Source organism: Balearica regulorum, chromosome Z, assembly GCF_011004875.1.
Source record: "Balearica regulorum gibbericeps isolate bBalReg1 chromosome Z, bBalReg1.pri, whole genome shotgun sequence".
NCBI lineage: Eukaryota > Metazoa > Chordata > Aves > Gruiformes > Gruidae > Balearica > Balearica regulorum.
The window spans coordinates 79134045-79156009 of NC_046220.1; positions in this window are offsets into that span (position 1 = coordinate 79134045).

Consider the following 21965-nt stretch of genomic DNA (forward strand, 5'->3'; position numbering starts at 1 on the left):
CACGATCTTATACCCACACGCAGATACACACAGAGAAAAAGAGAGAGGGAATCTGTGTATGTCCTTTGCCTACTCTGTGATCATTAAAAATCTGATAATACTCCGTTCAAGAATGAAGGTTAGACCCTACCTGCTAGTCATTCTGCCCAGGTATCTGCTAAACACTGTCTTCTTTATTCTCTGTAGTAAGGCTAGGTAGCTGTTATACACCTGCTGTGCTCTGCACAAGAGACAGCTGCATATGAATGGGCAGCGAATTGCTCTTCCTTTGTGCCTGGTCTACCTTACAATGCATCAGTGTGAAAGCCCATTGCTTCTGAAAATGATAAGAAAGTAAAGAATGTTATTGAAAGATCAAACCTGAGGCCAGGTTTTGCCTGAAGACTAAACTGCTTTATGAGCAAAACACTGAGGTTCAGGTAATCGATGTTCAATGTCCATTTCTACCTCAGATTTCTTTCAGTCCTCTGGGGACACCATTTAATTTAGCTGTTTGCTGTAAAACAAAGATTGTGCTCATTCTGCCTCTACCCTCCAGCCTCTCCCTGGTCTTCTCTACTTACGCTGTAAGATCTTCAAGTCAGGGAATTTAATGTGTTTGTACAGCACCTCACACATGGGGACTTGTCTCCCACCTGGGGCCTCTACACATCACAAAACTCACACAGCAACCATTTGGAAATGAGAGTTTAAACACAGAAGTTGGCAATCCTTGCACCAGCGTAGATAGAGTTAACCCCTTCCAACTCCCTTCTCCTTCTCTCCCAAAAATACAGATATTCCACTGTATGATCTAACATTTGGGGATGGTATGGGAACCAGGTAAAAAAAGGAGAGAAATAATCACACGGCAGATACCACCTGCCTGGACTTCTCCATGGGAATGAGTGTTCTGACAATTATAGACTTCAGGAGTCATCTTTCCAAACTGCTGCCAGAGGGTAAAAGACTAGTTCTGATCTGGTATCTAGACAGTCTAAGAGTTATTTTTTGTACTTGAAGCCTAATAGTGGGTTATTGGTAATTATAGGAAAAACAAAACAAAACAAAACAAAACACACAAACTAGAAAAAGAGTGGAATGTCTTTTTTTTATTTCTTCCCCATCTACTCAGCTCTATGGCAATGTGGGATTCCTATTCCATGAAGTACCACTTTAAGGAGACTTTACCCCTATTATTGTTTTAAATTAAATGATGCCTGTTCCATGAGAAGCTCTTTTTATTTTTTTAATCTTAATGTTTATATCATTGTTGTAATTTCTCTTTAAACTGCTGCAAAAAGCTGCTACAACACTGCCCAGCATAATAAACCCCGTGTTACACAGCAGTGCATTGCTCTTGGAGGGGGTGGGGAGTTATCCCTGCTAGTGAAGGGGAAACCCAAAAATGAAAGCCAGGAGGAGATGAGAGAAAGAAGAGGAACTGAAAGGAACAAAAGGGGGAAAAAAGGGAGGTGGGGAGAGAGAGCAAAGGGAAGAAAAAGACTAGAGACAGGAGTGGGAGAGCAGGATCACAAATGTCCTGCATGACCTTGGGATGCCTCAGAGAAACTTTTCTATATAATATCTTAAAATTTTATTTAGGGATGGGGCTGAGTGCAGCCTACAAGGAGTCTATTTAAGACCCCTAATGGCTCCCACTGGCCAATCTAACTGGAACAGGCAGCAGCCATCTGGGTCTCTTGCTGGACAGCAAGGGGGGAGGAGGAGACTGCCAAATCACAAACAGCAAAAAAAGCACAACTTCCATTTCTCTATTAGTCTTTCAGGACAGATCACTAAAAGTCACAGTTATAGTAAATCCACTGGCACCTCTGGAAAGGCTAGGGGAGAGGCAGGGGGGATAGGTACAGGTCTGAGAAAGCAGGTGTTGGTCTTCATGGCAAAGCTTCTTGTTGGAAAGTCTGCACTGTTCTCCTTGACTTCAGTGTGAAAAACAAGCCCGTTTATCATTGCATCATACCCTTTATACCAAACATTTCAAAGGAAGAATAGGAAGGGAAAAAGGAAATAATAGGATAGGGAAGAAGAATGTGGAGGGAGGCTGAAGAGGATGAGTAGGAGGCTATGGAATTTGGAGGCTGTGGAGAGTCTGGATTTGAAGTAGGCAGCAGAGGGCTCCAGCAAGGAAGTCTGGTCTCCAGCCTGATTCAGTTGCAGAGATGCTACAGTTATTTGCTGAGCTGCCTGGCATTGTTTTGAACTATCTGAGAAACCAGTGGCATTCAGGGCAATTACATCTAATTTTCTGTACAAATTGCCGAACTATTGGACCCAGAAAATGTGTTTATTAAAAATCAGAGGCATAGGCATGGGTCACATCTTTGTGGCACCAGATAATCAGACAGAGACTAAGCCTACTAATATGGACAAATTGCATTTGATTTTTCATGCTGGAAAGGTAACCAACAGGGGCTCCTTCATCCTTGCTTTCACTGTCCTGAAGTGTGTGCAGCCCAGAAGGGGGTGCTTGCCTATTCCAGTGCTATTGATTTATTTGGGGACCTCAGTCATTGACCCACACTCATGATTAGAACTGAGTAAACATTTCTCTCAATTTGTAACTCATGATGTTTCCTAGCAATGAAGAAGTAACTACAGAGAACTGGGATCAAGCTGGGAGAAAAGTGTGAATAGCTATGGCTCTTCAGAAATCTCTTCTTCCACCTTGCAGTAGATATTCAAGAGTCCTTGATGTGATGGAGATATGAGGACAGGTGATGAAAGGCATTTTGGAATTTACAGAGTTGTTTAAGGGAGGGGCTGATGTTGAAATGCATGCAAAGCTGCTGAAAGCAGGCATTCTATTATCCAGCTAATCTGTCTTGTTTGTTCTATAAAAAGGGATAGGAGAGAACCATTTGTTCATCTACTGGTTTAGGTCATCTAATTTTGAAATTTAAAAGGTCAAACATCAACAAATATGTTGCCACTAGCAAACAAACTGGATCTTGGTGTTGAGCTTTCGTGGAACATTTCAGTTTAAGGAGCGCACAGGTCTGAACAAATTTTTCTCTCCCATAAAGGGAAGAACCATAGTTTGGTTGGGTTGGTTTTTTTGCCTTTTTTTTTTTTTTTTTTTAAACAAAGAAAATTTTCTTTGATACATATTTTAAGGAAATCATCAAATCCAGAGTTGTGAGGCAATTCAGAGTCTTGGCCCCTCTTAATATGTCTATATATGTACAGAAATTTGAGTTAGATATGAGCAGAATATTACATAGGAAAAACTGCCCACATATATGGATGATGATGGTACCCAAAATTACTCATATAGAATTAAATTAGTCTCTATGGTAGAGACAAAACCCCATCATTATAAAAAAAGTATATATTTTTTTACATTAGAAAGGAAACTGTGAAAGACTCATTCATCCCGACTCTTCCTGTCCTAAATGTATGGAGATCCAAGTTGGAAATGCTTGCATGGACCAAGTCAGCTAATTAATTGAACTTTAGTTACAAACCTAGACTGAGATTTGTAATTTGATTGGAAATGAATCAGCCTGCATCGGCTCATGTTGCTCTGTTAATACCTAGCTTAAAGGGATCATCTCATCCAGAGTTTTGTTCTATTAAGAGCTGATCTCTTTTGTGCAAGAAACCTATCACAGTGCAAAGTCCCAGTCTTTTAATGCTATATTTCTAACCATGAATTGTATTTTTTCAGGTAAAATTAGTTAAGTGGTAGACAATAGCATTTGGAATGGGAAATATGTGGACAAAATTTTTAATGTTGAATGGGAATAATGTTTTCTGAAAAGACTGAAAACTCTGAAGGGATAATTTGTAGAAAAAGTTGAAATATATATGCGAAGCTATAGCTTTAATGAAGAAAAGAAAAAGTGTAGAGTTGGGGTTTTTTAAGTTTCATCTCCACTTTGTTATAAAAGCACAAACTTGCAACTGGGAATGCAATTCTCGCCTGTAGAATGGTGCCAAATAATTATATGGATCACCGTATAATTACATACATTCAAGGTTCTCCTAACAAGCTTGATTTATTCAGAATTGTAAAGCCTATGCTTTTGATTCTAAAAGGTCTTTGTTTCAATCCCCACTTATGTAATAGCTGCCATCTTGGCTGACATTTAAGGCTTGAACTAGATATAGTCAAGCTGAAAGTTTAAACTGTTATGGCTTGAACGCAAGTTCCAGGGTTCTTTTGTTAAGGCTGGAATAGACTCAGAGCATCTGCAGACTGAGCGCACAAGGAGGCCTGTAGCACACAATCTCTAATGTACTATGAGTCCACTGAACATGAATTTCGCTGCAGCATGGTTTTACACACTGTAGGCATTCACAGCGCCTATTGGTTTACACAGATGCAAGAAAAGGATAAAAAATGTTTCACAAAATCAGAAGTTATTATCATCAACTCCTTTTTTTTTTTTTTTAATATAGTAATTGTTTGTAAAGCAAATTCATCTCCCAGATAATATTCCCAGAACTTAAATATCTGGGGCAAAATATTAAACTAAAAATCAAAGGTGGATAGAGTTGTGAAATTAGCCCATGATTGTGATGCAAATGATGGATAATCAATGAATGTGCTGCTTTCGCAAAAATATGAATCATCTGTGAAATGTTTTGTGATCAACTCTTTAAAGCAACAATGATCACTTATGTGCCTGTGTGCTCTGATGAGACTCAAAGGCTTGAGTACTCAGTAATTCTGTGGAGTTTGCTGGTGACTCGTGACCTGTATATTGAAAACACAGCAGCAGCCAGTCTGTAAATGAGTAAAATTTCCAAATTTATGTATTGTGCAATTTCTAAAATTTCTGCATAGCAAAAAAGGCTACTTATATAGATTTGCACAAATCCTTCTCAACCAGAGAAATCAACGGCAACATTTCTTTATCAGCAAGGGTTCCAGGTTAAGCTGCTGAGGAAAGACTGAAAGCATCACCATATAGAAAGGCTGAAAAGCTATAGGGAAAGTGAAGATAAGTACAAAATTGATCAATGTAAACCGGAACTAAATATAAGGAAAAATGTCAGTGAGGTTTATATGCGGCATAATTTTTCTATAAGATATTTTCACAGAAGAGATGGCAGAATATTATTTTAATGAATGCCTCGGTATTTCAAATGTAAGTGGACAAAGAACTTGAAAAAAAAGTTTCAAATAATATCCATACCTAACTTCTGAACATTCAGAAACTTCTTCTTCTTTTTCTCTATGTTTGTTTTTTTGTGTGTGTGTGTTTTTTGTTTTTTTTTTAAAATACAGTTCTCCCATTATCCATTTTGATCTCCCACAGAACTTAGAGTACTGAAGTGACCTGTAAAAGCTGACTTGAGCATTTTTTCTCTACTGGACTTCACTGTGGTCACTGTGTGAAATGTGGCTACTCTGATGACTGAATGCTAAAACACATGTAGGTATCAGAAGAAAATATTTTGAAGACAGAAGTGTTCCAGGAAAGTCCCCTTTGGCAAACAGTCATGTAAGGTAAGTCAGTAGTTCAGTATTTCTGCTAGATCCTTCAGATATGCAAATTTTGGTTTCTTTCTAGCATTTATTAAGAACTTTTTCTCACCTGTTTGCTTGTTTAAAAAACTCTATCCAGTTCTAGAAGTTAAAAATCTTCTCTTTCTTAAATATATTATAAATAACACTATTATGTACCTGGGAATGACAATATTAATGTTTAGGAGACTCTGCATTGCCCATTTATCTGAAGCATGCCTGCCCAGAAACGTGCCCTGCCATACAGCCTGGCTTTCTGTAATATGGTGAATAGTGTACAGACAAAATCTAAGGTTTCAGTTGTTATTTGCAAGAGACAGTTTTCATTTAAGTCAGGGTCATGATATAAGCAGGAGCACTATCACACACTTGTCCAGCCCGTTTAGTTGTGAGCCTACTCCTTGAAGTGGTTGTCTAATACTTCTCAGATCAAGATCTACCATATAATTTACCATAAACATTGCACAGATACAAAAATGAGAAAATGAAGGTCACAAAATTTACTTAATGTTTTCCTGGAAGGTTCTTAGATACAGCTGTGATAACGACAGGAGAAATTAAAGTGAATAGAAATGAACCAGTATTCTGGATTTCATAGACTTCTGGTTTGTTGACAAATTAAATTTCATATGTTTATGGGCAATCTTTGCTAGCCAAAGAGTTACACCAGATTTTTTTCCCACCTTTATCTATGATATAATTTATGAAGTTTTGTTGGTACATAGGATTTGAATTAAATTCGCTGGTAGAAATAATATAATTTCCACATCATAACTACACATGTGGTTCTCAATGACAACAATATTATAACTAATGTACTAGCAAACTGTACAAGACCTAACTGCAATGCCTTTTATTTTCCAGGTGTCTGAACTCAGCTAGATTCATAAATCATGAATGTTGAACTCTGGAGGGTTTCTTGGTAACTCTGTCATGTAATGATGCTTGGCAAGGTTAATTTTCTTTTTTAAAGATCCACATTTTAGATAGGAAACCAGTAGCATTCAAAGTCAGCTAGTAGTTATCTTGATGTTGGCTACTATGAAGAGAACTGAGGCCACATTTGGTTGTGGTGGCTATTAGGAATCAAATCATGACTCTCCACCATTTTCTGCATGCTTTCATTAGGCTCTCCAGGTATAAGGCTTTTATATATGCATGAGGCTTACGATGGCTGTGCAAAATACACACCAACCTGTTAGTTGCATGTATGAGGTAAATGACTAAAAGAAGCCATGATTTTCTAATGTCAACAAGCTCATCCTTAATAAGGTGAGCGCTGCATTTTTGGGTTTTTTTTGTGTATTTACCTGGACACACAGATCATAGAATCATAGAATGGTTTGGGTTGGAAGGGACCTTAAAGATCATCTAGTTTGTTCTTCACCATCACCTAAGGCCACTGTAAAGAAGAATTCCCTCAATTTGATGTCTACAACACTGGGAGAGAATAAGGCATATGCTTGTCTGAGTCTGTAAGCGATTGTAGAATACTTGTGTTGTGCAGTGTCTCCTGCCAATATGCACTGCTGTTCATAGCCATGTCTCGGCATCCTGAGTAGCCTGCAGAAGAACAAATAGTAGTCCTTTGCCTGCATGGCCACAGACTGTAAACTAGGGCCATATTGCCTCAGCAAAGTCTGGAGATGGCAATCATTCAATGATATCTCTGGAATAATTATCATCCCCGTATGAAATCAAGGTCCCTTTCAGTCTGGTATCTGGTCTTTGAAAATTACCAGAAGAAACAGTATCAACAGGAAGAGCATAAAAGACAGGGCAAGTACAAAACTATTATTTTGCTACTATGATGCTTCAGCTTCTATCATTCTGACAATCTTCCCAAGTTGACTAACTCCATAGCCACTAATGTCTCTATCCGTCACAAATTTGTTCCATACTTTTTTGGCTTTAGCTCCCACAGCAGATATAGCAATGAATTTTATACTGTAATGACATGCTTTTTTAATTTGTTTTCGGTTGACTTCATAATTATTTCATTGTTTCATTTTTACATTGTGAGAAATATTGAATCATTGTTTCTCAGTTGCCTACATGATAATCACCTCATCTCTTCATCCTCTCTTTTATTCTTTCAGCTCGCAGACAAATAACTTTTAAAATAACTATACACAAATATCTTCCTCTAGAAGATTTTCCAAAGAAACATTGGCAAAGTCTGGACTTTTAACAGAATAATATAGTGATTTTTCAGAGAGAAATTAATTCTCTATCAATTCTGTAGGCCTGCTTTTCTTCTCAAATGGAGCATGTTCTTTGCAAGTCTGTAAAGTATAGTTTCTGTAAGTGGGCATTCTGAAGCCACTGTTTCTCAATACATGTCTAAAATTATATGATCTCACCATGCCAAAACAGTTCTTTTGAATAAAAATTTCCAGTACAGAAGATATTGCAATAGTGAAACAAGTCATTATACCGTTCAAAATTGTTATATAGTACTCCAAAATAATTGCATTTGCTCCTTGTCACATTCTTACATAGTCAAGTATTGATTACAACTCTACAACCCAAATGATATATGTCATCACCTCTTCTTACATGAAAGAAACCTGGATTTCAGAAAAAATAGCCTTTCTCCTACCTCTCTTGCTGGCTCCCTCCCATTGTGCCTATTCTAATTTTACTGATGAATAGTCACCTTATGAGGATGGGAGGCTGAAAGAACTGCATTTTTTCCAGCACTAAGAGAAGGCTAAGGGGAGAACTATAGACTAGGTTGTCTACAACTACCTAGTAGGAGGCTGTGGAGAAAAATGGTGCCAGACTCTTCCTGGAGGTGCACCATGGAAGGATGAGAGGCAATGGACACGAGCTGGAGCTTGGGAAATTCTGACTAGATGTAAGGATAATTTGTTTTTCCCCATAAGAGGTGCCCACAGGCTTCCATCCTTGTTGATACTCAACACTTTAACAAACAATGCCTTGAATACTCTCCTTCAGTTGGACTTGCTTTGAGTTGACCTGCTCAAGTCACTTCCAACATCTGTGATTTTGTCATTTTTATGTCTGTGCATATCTCCCTGATGCAACCTCTGCCCACAACTGAGATGTAAATGAGTTCCACGTATTCATATGGTGGTGATAGTTTCTTACAGTTGAGGAATAATAATTTATAAAAAACATAAACATGGATAATTAGAATTTAACACATATTTCCAGAAAAGTCCAACAAATAATGAAAGGATTGAAGCAAGAGCAGCTCGTTTTATTCAAATGAGTGAGTTAAGACACAGAGAGGGATAGCTCAGAGTAGTCTTGACATGAAGAGTCAATATGAAATCTCCTTTAATCTAAGTAGCTGAATTTACAGCAGCAGGTTACACCCTTCTGGTTTCGTGGAACACCTGAATGGCTAACACCTACAACAGAATGTCAGCTGTGCTCTTGTAAGGGACCATGGTTTGGAAAGGTATTTTGCAAAAAAGAGTTCCAAAGTCTAAGAGATCCACTAGCAAAATATTGTAAAAGGCAGAAAAGGTAACACAAAATGGGGTTGCAAAGAGAATGGTTTCTATCACAGAAACAATTACACATTAGGAGGAATGAAAGAGAAATGAAACAGAAACTGAGAGAATATATTTTTGTTAATATCTGAAATGAAAAGTAAAACAACAACAACAAAAAAGAAAAATAGAGGAACTCCTTTTTGAATGCTGTAAAATACCCTCACTCAATAGAGTTGGAGATCACACAGTGGGTTAAGACTAGTAAATGGCCCTGGAACCAGCCTACAACATCAGGTGTTCCTGGATATGGGTACTCATCTTTGTTTACAATATTTGTGGCCATATCATTGACAATTTACCTTCTTAGGATAAAGTTATCTGACAAATTGCCCTCTTTGCTTCTTGTGTTGAGGTCTCTTGTGTTCCAATCAACTATACGTATGTTCAGTTCAAAACAGCTGCTGAAGAATAGATGTTATTACTTGCTGGTTGTCAATATTTTTGGAGGAATCTAGTGAGGAAAGAGAGGCACATATATGACCCTATCAAAAGCCTGACACATGTTCCAAACCTTTTTCTGGATTTAGTACATCCCTGTACTAGAATGGTATATATACCACTCCTGTATATATTGCTGTTACCTTAGTAATCTTTCAGATCTTGGAAACTTTTAATAAAATCCTTCAAGGCTCACAGTTTAAAAGCAATAACTGACAATTACCCACTTAGGGGGTTAGAAAACTGCTTTGAGAATGTAAAGTACACTACCAATCATATCTTTGTTATTTAATGGAGAGCTACTGTAATTTAGTTGGTACGACTGTCATGTAATGGGCCACAGTAAATTCACTTGAGCAAAGAAGACGAAGGGCAGGATATATACCACTGCAATGGCTCTGAGAGTCCTAAATTTATATTTTCCTGTAATGCTAAAGAGGTTTTTCAACTGATTTTCCTTTCCAAAGCCTAAATTCTCCAGACTGAATAAACCATCACTCATAAATTCACTATGACAAACAAGGAGGTGAGTGTATGTACATGAAATATAGATTTAATAAATATTCCTCATATATAGGGAAACTGCTGATATGTGTATAGCTTACTGGTGTCCCACCATGGACCTTTCACAAAGTGTGACTGGCAATGTGACATTCTTCTTGGTAAGACTACCAACAATTGACTGTGTTACCTTATTTAAGTATTGCTTTTTCCTGATAGACTAAGACACACAGATGCCCATATTCACGAGAATAGTTGGGAGACACACCTCATAATCAAAAGATTGATTACAAGTTACATTCAGTGCTGGAGGAAAGGTTGAAATATTTCTTATATTAACTAATTCATTTAGTAATGCCTAGTTCCAAAGTTTCCTCAGCTTATTAACTCTCAGGTCCACTTGTACCTTTTAATTATTAATGCAAGAATAAAACAATGTGGCCTTTTTCGACTGCTGAAGCTCTGCCAGCTCACTCTCCATGTCTGTCTCTCCAGATCTAAGTCCAGAACCTCAATCTTTGAATACTTTAATAAAGTAAGAGAAGAAAATACAGCTCTTTTTTCTTCCCCAGACTGTAAGCCTTCAGCTAAACTATCCAATAATACAGCATCTTCATTATTCATGGTATGATTTGTGCTTATATTATCATGCATTATTATTACACAATTAATCACAGTGACTATAGTGAGGAAGATAGACAACTGAAGAAATTCTGGATAGACCTGCTTCAAAATACTCTTTGTACATTAGAAACATTTTTTTTATTATGATCTTAAACATTTTTCAGTAAAAAATATTTCCACAATTATTTTTATTTGAAAGAACAGCAAGATCATAGAAAAATACAATACTTTTGGATTGCAAATTAAAATTTTGAAAATATTGGCCTAGGTGGGAATTTTTCTAAGGGCAGGAAAGGGGAATAAAGAAAGAAGCCCTTCATTTTCATAGTACCAAGAAAGCTTTGGCAATGTATTTGGTTCTGGAATAATCTCGTCATCTTGCCACAGATGCAGGTGAGTTCTGTTTATGGAGCAATTCACTAAATAGGGCTGGAAACAAAATTTCTACCAATTTCTGTATTTTTATTTGACATAAATCACCATTACTCTTATGTGCACATTCCAGTATAAATGCAATCATTTCTCACTTTACAGTAATAGTTAACACTTTGTATGAAAGAATGCAGTTTGCTTTATTCTCATTTTATGCTAATTTTGTTCAAATTCTACCTCAAAGACCAGTATCTGCCTGTAAAGAACCTACCACATTCAGGGATTAATGTGTAGTTCAAAATGCACCAGTGATTGCCTGTATATTAGAGCTGGAATATTTTACAAGCTACCCCATTCTAATTAGTGATATGAAAGATTCTTTACCTGGCTTGACTCTACAGAGCTGTGATTGCAAAAGAGGTTACCATTAATGTGAGATACAACAAGGGCTAATCAAGAACAAGTAAAACAATGTGTTACCTTACAAGAACAATGATGATTTACCATCAGAATGTTATTGAATATCCTCTCTCATCACCCTTTTGGTGTGAAAAAAATCCATATAAAAATATGGTTTCTTATTAAGTAACCCAAGCATACGTCTGTGAAATAAATCTGTCTTCTGAAAAAAAAAAAAGGACTTAAAAATAAACTCTTGCAACTCTATTTGTGTAGTATGGAGGACACTTATCTTATCGAGACTATTTTTTTCTCTGGAATGTAGACATTAAAGATATTACAATTTCCAATCTACTTGCAGTGTAATTGATTCTTTGATGTCCATTTTCCGTGTGACAAACATTAAACAACTTCTCTGCAGGTCAGTGATGATTTTTATTTTAGTGCGAGGTTATATTATTTTTTTATGTGTAATTGATGAAAGCTTTCAGTTATTTATTTATTTTCTTGAGACTACAGTGTATGACCTAAAATCCTATGTTCAGCATAAAGGAATACGAATTTTGAAGACACCTGGCTTGGATAGGCTACTCTGCACTTTCCTTACATGAGAAAGATACAGAAAAAAACCAGGAATATGTGATTAAAGCCACTGAGAAACTAAAACAATCAAAATATACAAATTTTCAGAAGGAAAGATTAGTCTAGGTAAACAAGAGATGATCCACATTTTTTTGTATTCTAGAAAAAATGAAATGCTGGAGCATTCTCCTATGAGGACAGGCTGAGAGAGTTGGGATTGTTCAGCCTGGAGAAAAGCAGGCTCCGGGGAGATCTAATTGTGGCTTTCCAGTACCTGAAGGGGCCTACAGGAAAGCTGGAGAGGGACTGTTTATCAGGGAGTGTAGTGAGAGGACAAGGGGTAATGGGTTTAAGCTGAAGGAAGGTCGATTTAGATTAGATGTTAGAAAGAAATTCTTTACTGTGAGGGTGGTGAGGCACTGGAACAGGTTGCCCAGAGAAGCTGTGGAGGCCCCATCCCTGGCAGTGTTCAAGGCCAGGTTGAATGGGGCTTTGGGCAACCTGGTCTAGTGGAGGGTGTCCCTGCCCGCAGCAGGGGGGTTGGAACTAGATGATCTTTGAGGTCCCTTCCAACTCAAACCATTCTGTGATTCTATGATTCCATGAAAAATAACGAAACATATCCTGTCCTGAGTAATACTAAGAAGTCAGCATTCTGAGAGGTCTTTTCCTAATTTAAAATGTGCAGAGAAAAAGGTCTTGTGTCTATCAAACTATTTAAACATTAATGTTTAGTCTTGACCTTCAGGTCTTTTCTGTAATGCTTCACTTAATTTTTGAATAAAAGCAATTTCTTATCTGGAACAAAGAATTTTTTTCAGTTTGGCAACATCAAAATGGGACATTTGAAACATTTGTTTTCAAAAATGTACTTAACCAAGAAATTTCATCTGAATCCTAACTATTCCTTAAATTTTAAACTCTCATTCCTTCCCCCCCCCCCCCCGCCCCCGGCTCTGTTCCTGGATATCTATTCTATATAGAAAAAATGGATTTAAAAAAAAAAAAATCTTGATAAGTATCAAGTAAATAATTAATGAGAGTATGTTTTTTCCAAAGAAGATAATATTCTGTTATTATGTTTAAGGTAAATTAGGCAAGCAAAAGATTTCAGTTCAAGGATATAAAGTGTTAATATCTATTTGATAATGAAAGTATTTCCCAAAGGAAACCAGCATATATCCTTTTCTTTCAGGTTTATCAAATGAACTAGATAGTTCCTGTAAAATTCAAAGGAGAAAATAGTATTTTGATTGATGTCAGGAAGCAGTTCTGGACATTATCAAGGACTCATTCTTGCATTGCTAAAACCTGTTTAGACTATTCTCATGACTTAAGTATTAAGTCACTGTAAATGATTTGCTTATGAAGGTATAGCAAATAATAATAATAATATATATATATATAAAAGCGAGATAAAGTGTGCAATGGCAAAGATCTTGTTTTCTGAAAGTTAGTTCTAAATAAGAACAAAAGGATCATACATAGTAAACTCTTTGTCTGAGATTGTTGGATTTTTTCTTTTAGTTTACCTGGTAGCCTGCTATTCCATTGTGGATTCTGGAAGACTATGTGCTAGGACTTGGATCTAGACATTGGAAACTATTCCTTTGACTCATCAAAAGTTAAATCCAAGACCTTTAGAATCATAAGCTGTAAGCAAGGTAACCAGTTAATGAAAGCCAAAAGAACCACCCATGATGATGTACTAAATTACCAAATTGATGTTACAGAATTCCTTTAACATGATTCTACAATATGTAGAAAGGAAAATCATCCTTACATAGGCTTCAAACTTAGACGTATGTGCAGCCGATGGTCCAAATCTTCTGAATGTCTGACAGTTATTAATAATGTTCAAGCATAAGAAGTCTTGAACCCAACAGCTTCAGCATGACATTTAACGGTAGGATAGTAGTGAATACTGGAATGAACTAAATATTGTCTAGGTACCAGTGATTTCCCTTGACAGATAGAACAGAACATAGGGAGACAATATATGCAATGTAAATGCATGTGGTTTCTGAGAATATCTGGTTAATGTCTGTTCAGCATAGAAGATTAGGATGAGAAAGAGAAGTAGCACATTAAACACCCAGACACACAAATCCTAACAAACAGGAATTAAAGGAGGCACTATCAACAACCACAGCTCTCAGGCCACCACTGATTGATGGACTATTGAAGAGACTACTTGAAGACTTGAGGAAGTTCAGCCAGAACCAGCAGCACCTGGTAAGAAGAGGGAAATATTATCAACATGAGTTTCAAGGGAAAGAGCATATTTACTGTGAGATATTTGAAAAGGCTTGTAGTGTTGTGCAAAACTCATTGTGCGATGTTTAAAGAAAGGGCAACAGGTAGGCAAAGGGAATGAGCAAGGTGAATGAGGGAGAAAACACAGAAAATTGAGAAGATGGGGATAAAAGATGTTGCGTAAAGAAGGTGAAGATCAGTGTGCTTGTCAACCAATCACTCTGCTTGATAACCAGTCTGGTATTCTTAATATTTTCTTATCCAATTCTACAACTAACTCTTTTCCCCAGTGAGACTCTTCACTGTTCTGTGTGTGTGAGGATAATGAAACTCAAGGCGAAGTAGTTAGAATAGTAAGAGTTCTGGGAACCAGCCACCAGAGCGACCAGGGGTCTGACAGTCAGCTACTGGAGGTACCACAGGTCTCTCCCACAGCAACGGCAGATGTCTCTTTGTGTTTCAGTGGGCATGGGTGCAGAATTGTGAAGTCTCCTTCTCTGGAGATATTCAAACCCCGCCTGGATGCGATCCTGTGCAACCTGCTCTAGGTGATCCTGCTTTATCAGGGAGCTTGGACTAGATGATCTCCAGAGGTTCCTCCCAGCCCTTACCGTTCCGTGAATCTGTGAATCTGTGAAAATCTGATAGCAAACATTGAGCCTGGTTAGCCAGCAAGCACAAACTGGAATAATCCATTGGTACTATTCTTGTTTGTGTGGGTGCTGTTTGTGTATATGTGGTGTCTGTAAAGGTGCTCTCCTTATGTTTGTGTTGGTTAGCTTGTTTTTGATCACATGCACACTCAGCCTTGCTTCTGACTGAACTCAGGGTCTAGAGACTGCAGCACCCTGCCCGTAGCAGGCTGGCGAGGAATCACAGCCTCCCATGGCAGTTCCAGTGCCCAGCAAATTTGGATTCCCTTTAACATTGACTGTCGGCAAATGTGTAACAGAGTTAAGAGTCATACAAGGATACTAATTCACTATAGTGAATCATGCAAGTATTGTGCAAGTATCACAGTTTCTGTTATGAAGTTCTCCAGGTGTTTCTGCTGACATTCTACCTTGCAGGTATAGTTGTAAGTTCCAGACCACCAAAGAGAACAGGTCAAGTTTCCAGCCTGCTGTGTGGCACATGGGTACAGTTCAGACTCCATGCAAGGCCTTGTACCTAAACATCTTGACCAGATGCGACAGTGGAATTGAAGAACAGGGCCAATGTAAAATATTGCCTGTTCAACTTTCTTCCTGATGGTCTCTTCTTTGGAAGCATGAAAACACACAGTGAGTGGCTTTCTAAGGTTAGGAAGCAAATTGATTATGAACTGGAGTTTTGTCTACCAACAATTTTTAATATGTAATCTTGTCATGAGTGAACTAAAGTCATTAATAATACAGTAAGCAAAATGTGCTACAGTTAACCTTAAATTATAACTTACAAAGAGCGTTCTTGCAGTTTCTGCTATGATTTATGGGCTCAGTTTATTCTATGCAAATTCATGCACAGTTTCTAATAAGAGGGAGGAGGAAAGATAAAAGAGCCCTGAATATTTTATAAGCTTTTTCCACTTACCTTAATTTAGAAATATGAAGCTGAATATGTAAGTAGAGAATAATTACCTATTACTAATCTCCCACATAGTTTATCTATTTCAGCCCTGAACATCCTGAGCAATGCAAAACATAACTGTTTTACTACCTGTACCACTGTAAATATGATAATTAGGTATACTTCAGTGCTAGTTTTTGCTGATACATGAGAAGATAGATACTGTAATATAATCAGGCAGTGCTTCGCTATTGTTTTATATCCCTTTTAAAAATAATATACCTGCTGTTCAGTATTTCATTCATTGGACACAGTAAAGTTAACTTTTAAGAGGACGATGTCCTAGATAAGTTCCTTGAGCATGTTTTTCCAGATGCAATCCTTAAATTTTAGAAATGGTGTAGCAAATTTGGGATTGCCATAGCAATCCATGTGAACAGCTGCAGCAGACCTCAGTACTCTACTCTGTAGCATGAGTACTTCAGTACTCAGCTGAGACCCTGACTCATAAAGACACTTGGGAACCTGTATCATTTGTTAGACAACTACTTCCAACAGAGGTAGAAGAGCAGTATGCAAACCCTCTTTCAGTCTGTTCCTCCCATTCCCAACCTAGTTAGGTATGATTGATCAATTCTGAAATTTAATGCTAAAATTGATGATACTGAGGTTACATATCAGACATGCCACCATCTTCACTCAACTTGGTGTCTCTCTGGAGGACAGCCATAGTCCCAAATCCTCATGCTATCAGTAAGCTTCATCCCATGACAATACAGCAGAAAGATAAAATCTGTAAGTTGCATTTCACTTTCAAAAATCTGAAAGAAGCTAAAGTTTTCTTTCATTGTCACTAAGTGTGGTGGGTTGACCCTGTCTGAGGGCCAGGTGCCCACCAGAGCTGCTCTATCACTCCCCTCATTCACCAGACAGGGGAGAAAAGGTATAACGAAACACTTGTGGGTCGAGATAAGGACAGGGAGAGATCACTCACTAATTGTCATTATGGGCAAAACAGACTGAGCTTAGAGAGGGAATTCATCTAATTTATTACTAGGCAAAAAAGAGTAGAGGAATGAGAAATAAAACCAAATCTTAAAAACACCTCCCCCCACCCCTCCCATCTTCCCGGGCTCAACTTCACTCCCGGCTTCAACCTCCGCCCCCCCTCAGCAGCACAGGGGGACAGGGAATGGGGGTTACGGTCAGTTCATCACACGGTGTCTCTGCCACTTCTTCATCCTCAGGGGGAGGACTCCTCTCATTGTTCCCCTGCTCCAGCATGGAGTCCCTCTCACGGGAGACAGTCCTTCATGAACTTCTCCAACATGGAGTCTCTCCCACGGGCTACAGTCCTTCACGAACTGCTCCAGCGTGGGTCTCTCCCATGGGGTGCAGACCTTCAGGAGCAGACTGCTCCAGCGTGGGTCCCCCACGGGGTCACAAGTCCTGTCAGCAAACCTGCTCCGGTGTGGGCTCCTCTCTCCATGGGGCCACAGGTCCTGCCAGGAGTTTGCTCCAGCACGGGCTTCCCACGGGCCACAGCCTCCTTCAGGTACCTCCACCTGCTCCAGCGTGGGGTCCTCCATGGGCTGCAGGTGGAATCTCTACACCCCCTCATCCTTCCTCCATGGGCTGCAGGGGGACAGCCTGCTTTACCATGGTCTTCACCATGGGCTGCAGGGGGATCTCTGCTCTGGTGCCTGGAGCACCTCCTGCCCCTCCTTCTGCACTGACCTTGGTGTCTGCAGAGTTTCTTACATCTTCTCACTCCTCTCTCCAGCTGCAAAAGCCCTGTCTAGCTGTTTTTCTCCTTCTTAAATATGTTATCACAGAGGTGCTGATTGGCTTGGCCTTGGCCAGCGGCGGGTCCATCTTGGAGCCGGCTGGCATTGGCTCTGTCAGACACAGGGGAAGCTTCTAGCAGCTTCTCACCGAAGCCACCCCTGTAGACCCCCCCACTACCAAAACCTTGCCATGCAAACCCAACACACTGAGTAACACTAATAGGAACATAAATGGGGGGGTCCACTGATGTTATTTGAAGGCTCTCAGCAAAGAAAGACATACTGATGATTTTATTCAATGAATAAACACATTTTTGAATCCAAGAATGCCCATTTTTCCAGAGAACCTTACCTAACAGTAAAGATTCCCCTGGTTCACACTTTTTTTCACAGCACCTTCAACAATTTGAAGAATACTTGGGCTAATCACCTATGTTATTGCTCTTTAAATTATCAGGAGGAAAGGAAGGAAGGAAGGAAGGAAGGAAGGAAGGAAGGAAGGAAGGAAGGAAGGAAGGAAGGAAGGAAGGAAGGAAGGAAGGAAGGAAGGAAGGAAGGAAGGAAGGAAGGAAGGAAGGAAGGAAGGAAGAAAGGAAGGAAGGAAGGAAGGAAGGAAGGAAGGAAGGAAGGAAGGAAGGAAAAGAAGGAAGGAAGAGTGAGTCCTGGTTTATCCAAAAGTACAATGAACCAGCTTTATACTTAATTGTATTTTTCATTAGGTAGCAAACAAACCAAAATGTTTTGCTGCTATCTCCACTTCTCACTATCACAATAAATTAAGATCAGATCACAAATGTCAAATAGGCATCTTCCAATTGGGGGGGGGAAAAAAAAAATGTTTTCCTGTAAATCACAATCTCATGTTGCATTACCATACCTCTCGCCAGTGTATTTGCCACTCACTTGTTTTCATGCACTTGCACATCTAAAGCGTACTAACACCAAGAGGTATCTCCCAGGTGAAACTTAGGTATGCAGTAGTCTTTAGTTTTTGCTGGATCCCAAAAGACCAATAGCTGTCTTTTCTGGTTTGAGCCTCATGGCCTTAGGTAGTCTTGTTTGCCACACCTCACACAAGTCATCTATTTTGTGACGCTTCCCAATGCTTAGATCCTGCCTAAACCCCAATAGGGTCATCAAGATAGATTTTTTTCCTTGCCACTTTTATCTCTGAATTTGGAGACAGAACCGTTGTGTGGCTACTGAAGCTGGCTTCACTCAAAGGCCAATGAGTAACATCTGGATCGGAAACAATGTGATCTTATTTGGAGAAACCCCAATTTGGAACTGCATTTTCTGTGACATGTCCAAAAACTGTAACCTATATCATCGTAAGTATTCAGACTACCAGACATCCCAATGGATATGCACAGTTCAGCCAGTGAAGATGCAGTGTTAGCTTTTGAGAATACCATCCTTCTTGGTCTTAATGCATCTGCTCTGGTTATCTTTTGTTTGAGGAGGAAGAATATATTTCAGATTTGAGACTTGAGTGAAATTTGAGGGGAGGAAATAACCTAAAAAAATCAAAATGATAAGATTATTCTATTCTCAGAGTTCACTGGGATCCTTCTAGAAGATTTTTGTTGAGTGACAGCTATAGCCAGTTAGTGATAGGCAGCTTTTCCCTGTGGCAAATTCATGTTTCACTGGACAGCTTACCAGTTACTGAAATTTTCCACTGATAACAGAACCAGTTACTCTGGATATTTCATTTGTGCCTTAACTGGAGGGTGAAAAAGAGGAAAAAAAAATAAAATTAGCCTCCAGCTCTTCAGTGGCATGCAAAGGTTGTTTCTTTTCCCATTGGGGAGCAGAAAAAGTGGCTTGGAGTGAAGAAACCCAACTTCCTTGGCTTCATCTCCCTTCACAGGACTTATGACAGTGACCCTGAAAGGTATTAGATGCTTTTTTCCTAAGCAGACTCTAGTCATAGCTGAATAACAATTCCTTCCTTCTGACTTCTGGCAGCTAACTGAGCTACCTAAATTATCAACATACTTGCCCTCTGGCTTTTACTATAGTTGGTGGAAAGAAATAATCATCTCTAGATATCAGATTTCTATGCTCCACTTTTAACTCCTAAAGCAAAAAGTGACACTCATTTGGTTTATAATTTTAATCTTACTTAATAGTATAGTTAACACAAGGAGAATCAATATAGAACTTGAAAATGGATTCCTAATTCTTAACTCTTCTATAAGGTGTGTAATTATGTTTGTGCAAAATAACCAATGATTCATCTCAGTTGAAACAGCAGCAACAAAGTGGCATGAACACTAGCATACTTTGTGAATTCAGTGAAAGACTTCTTCAACAACCACCTGTACCACAGTCCATGTTTTTCTGAAGGCTACAAAAACTTTAAGTCATTTATCAGTTGTTTTACTCAGGGCTGTCCCAGAAACTGATGTGTTTTTTCTGTCTGTCTTCTGCTCAAGAATGTTTGCCCAGTAACATTCCAGAGTTTTCACCTTTCATCTAAAATACCCAGACACGTACAAATGCTTTAAATGGCTACAGAGCTCCTGAAAGCATCTTATGATTTCTGGATAACCACAGCCTGAAATTGGTAGCTTTAGCTGCAGACTGCTGGGAATACTTGCAGAAGTCATTTGGGAACTTTTGCTAAAACAGTTTGTCAGGTCTAGAGTCAGGAAAACACATTGAAAAAAATGAAGCTCCAAGATATCCATATGATGAAGAGCTACATGCAGCAAACAGAGGTTCAGGTTTCTAAGTTTTATCTATGCTATTAGTACCGGATACTGTCATGGTCTCCCTGACATGCTCCCAAGCACTGTCTGGAAGAGCAGTAGGTCTCGTGGGCCCAGTACCAGGGAGCATGCTGACAGCTGACCTGAATGGGCAATCATGAGGCAGCACTCACACTTTGTGGAGTTCATTAATACAGAGCTAGCCTAAGTAACTCCGGGGCTGAACTTACTGGGCATTCTTTCTCATACAGAAACCTTGTCTATCTCCTTTCCAAAGATTTTTCCTTAAAGGACAAATTCAAAAGGCCTCATTTTGCATGGACAAATGTATGTACATATGTTTACATGTATACTGTCACTGATGGCTTTTAGCCTATCTATGTCTTGCTGGTGAAGGTGTCAGCACTTACTGCTTCTCAGGCTCCATTCCCAGAGACAGTAATAAAGCAGAAGCTGGTAAACAAGAGTCAAGTACTCCAAGCATGAAGAACTTCACTGGAGACTGAAAGGACCATCATTTCTGACTGGAGGGGAGCCAGCATCTAAACAGATCAGACCCATCAGTCACAGGACAAGAGGTAGGAGAAGATCTCAACTTATTGCACTGATCACCAATGACCAGACAAAGAACAAATAGGCTTATTATCCCCAGTTTTATGGTGGAAAATTAATATATCCTGAATCCTTGGATGAGTGGAACACAATGAATGTCTCTGTTTTACACACTCATGCATGCACACATACCTTCACTCTTTTTTCTTTTTTCTTCCTAAGATGTAACTGTTCTAGGAGAAGGAAGATTGCATTTTTTTGAGGACTACATTGTTTATAAGAAGCTGTCAGTATTGATCAGTGGTTAAGGCCAGCAGAAAGAAAACAGTTTACATTTTCCATTTTAGATGTGCAAAGACTAAATAATCTAACAACCAGTGCTGGACAGCGGCTCCCTCTCACTAGCATTTCCTTTGCTGCCTCACACGTGGTTGAGTACTATACACCTCCCAAATGAAATCCAGCAACTGGATCTCCAAACCACAGTGGGTGGTAGCCCCATCTGTTTCCCATTGCTCTCCTAGCCTCACAATTATACCTCTGCAGTAGTAACAGCACAACATATTTTGTTGCCTTAAATGTTTGCCTTATATGAAATGAGGACAGGAGTGGGAGCATAATGTGCATGTGCATAGGAAGTAGGTTTGAAGTAGAAATTCCACTTTTTTTTTTTTTATTTTTCCTGGCTGAAGACAAGGGGGGTAATACTTGGTTTATCTCCCTTCACTTCAAAACAAACTTCTCATTCTTTTTTTATTTAGTTCACTTTTGAGAAGTTAAATTAACTAAATTTTAGTCAAATCTCAATAGTTTTATGACATCTTGATCTGAAAGAACTTATTTGTTTTCTGCCAGGGGAAAACCAATCCAAAATGTTTTTTTGTCTCTACTCCAAACTTAGATTTTTAGCTGTCTCAGGCCATAATGTAGAAAGGGGATTTTCTGGCTTGCTGGTATTGTCATCTAAAGCAAACCATTCACTAATGCCAAAATAACAACCAAAGATCATATGTTTAAGAAGTGTAAACTTCATTTAACCTGCATATATCTTCAGGAGCACCAAATTTTGCAGAATGGTGTTTGAGCTGCTCAATTGAATTTGTGTGCGTGAAAGCTAGTGTATACCACAGGGAGTTCATCTTTTTGATTTTCCTGGCTTATTCTTATTACAACTGATCCAAAATTG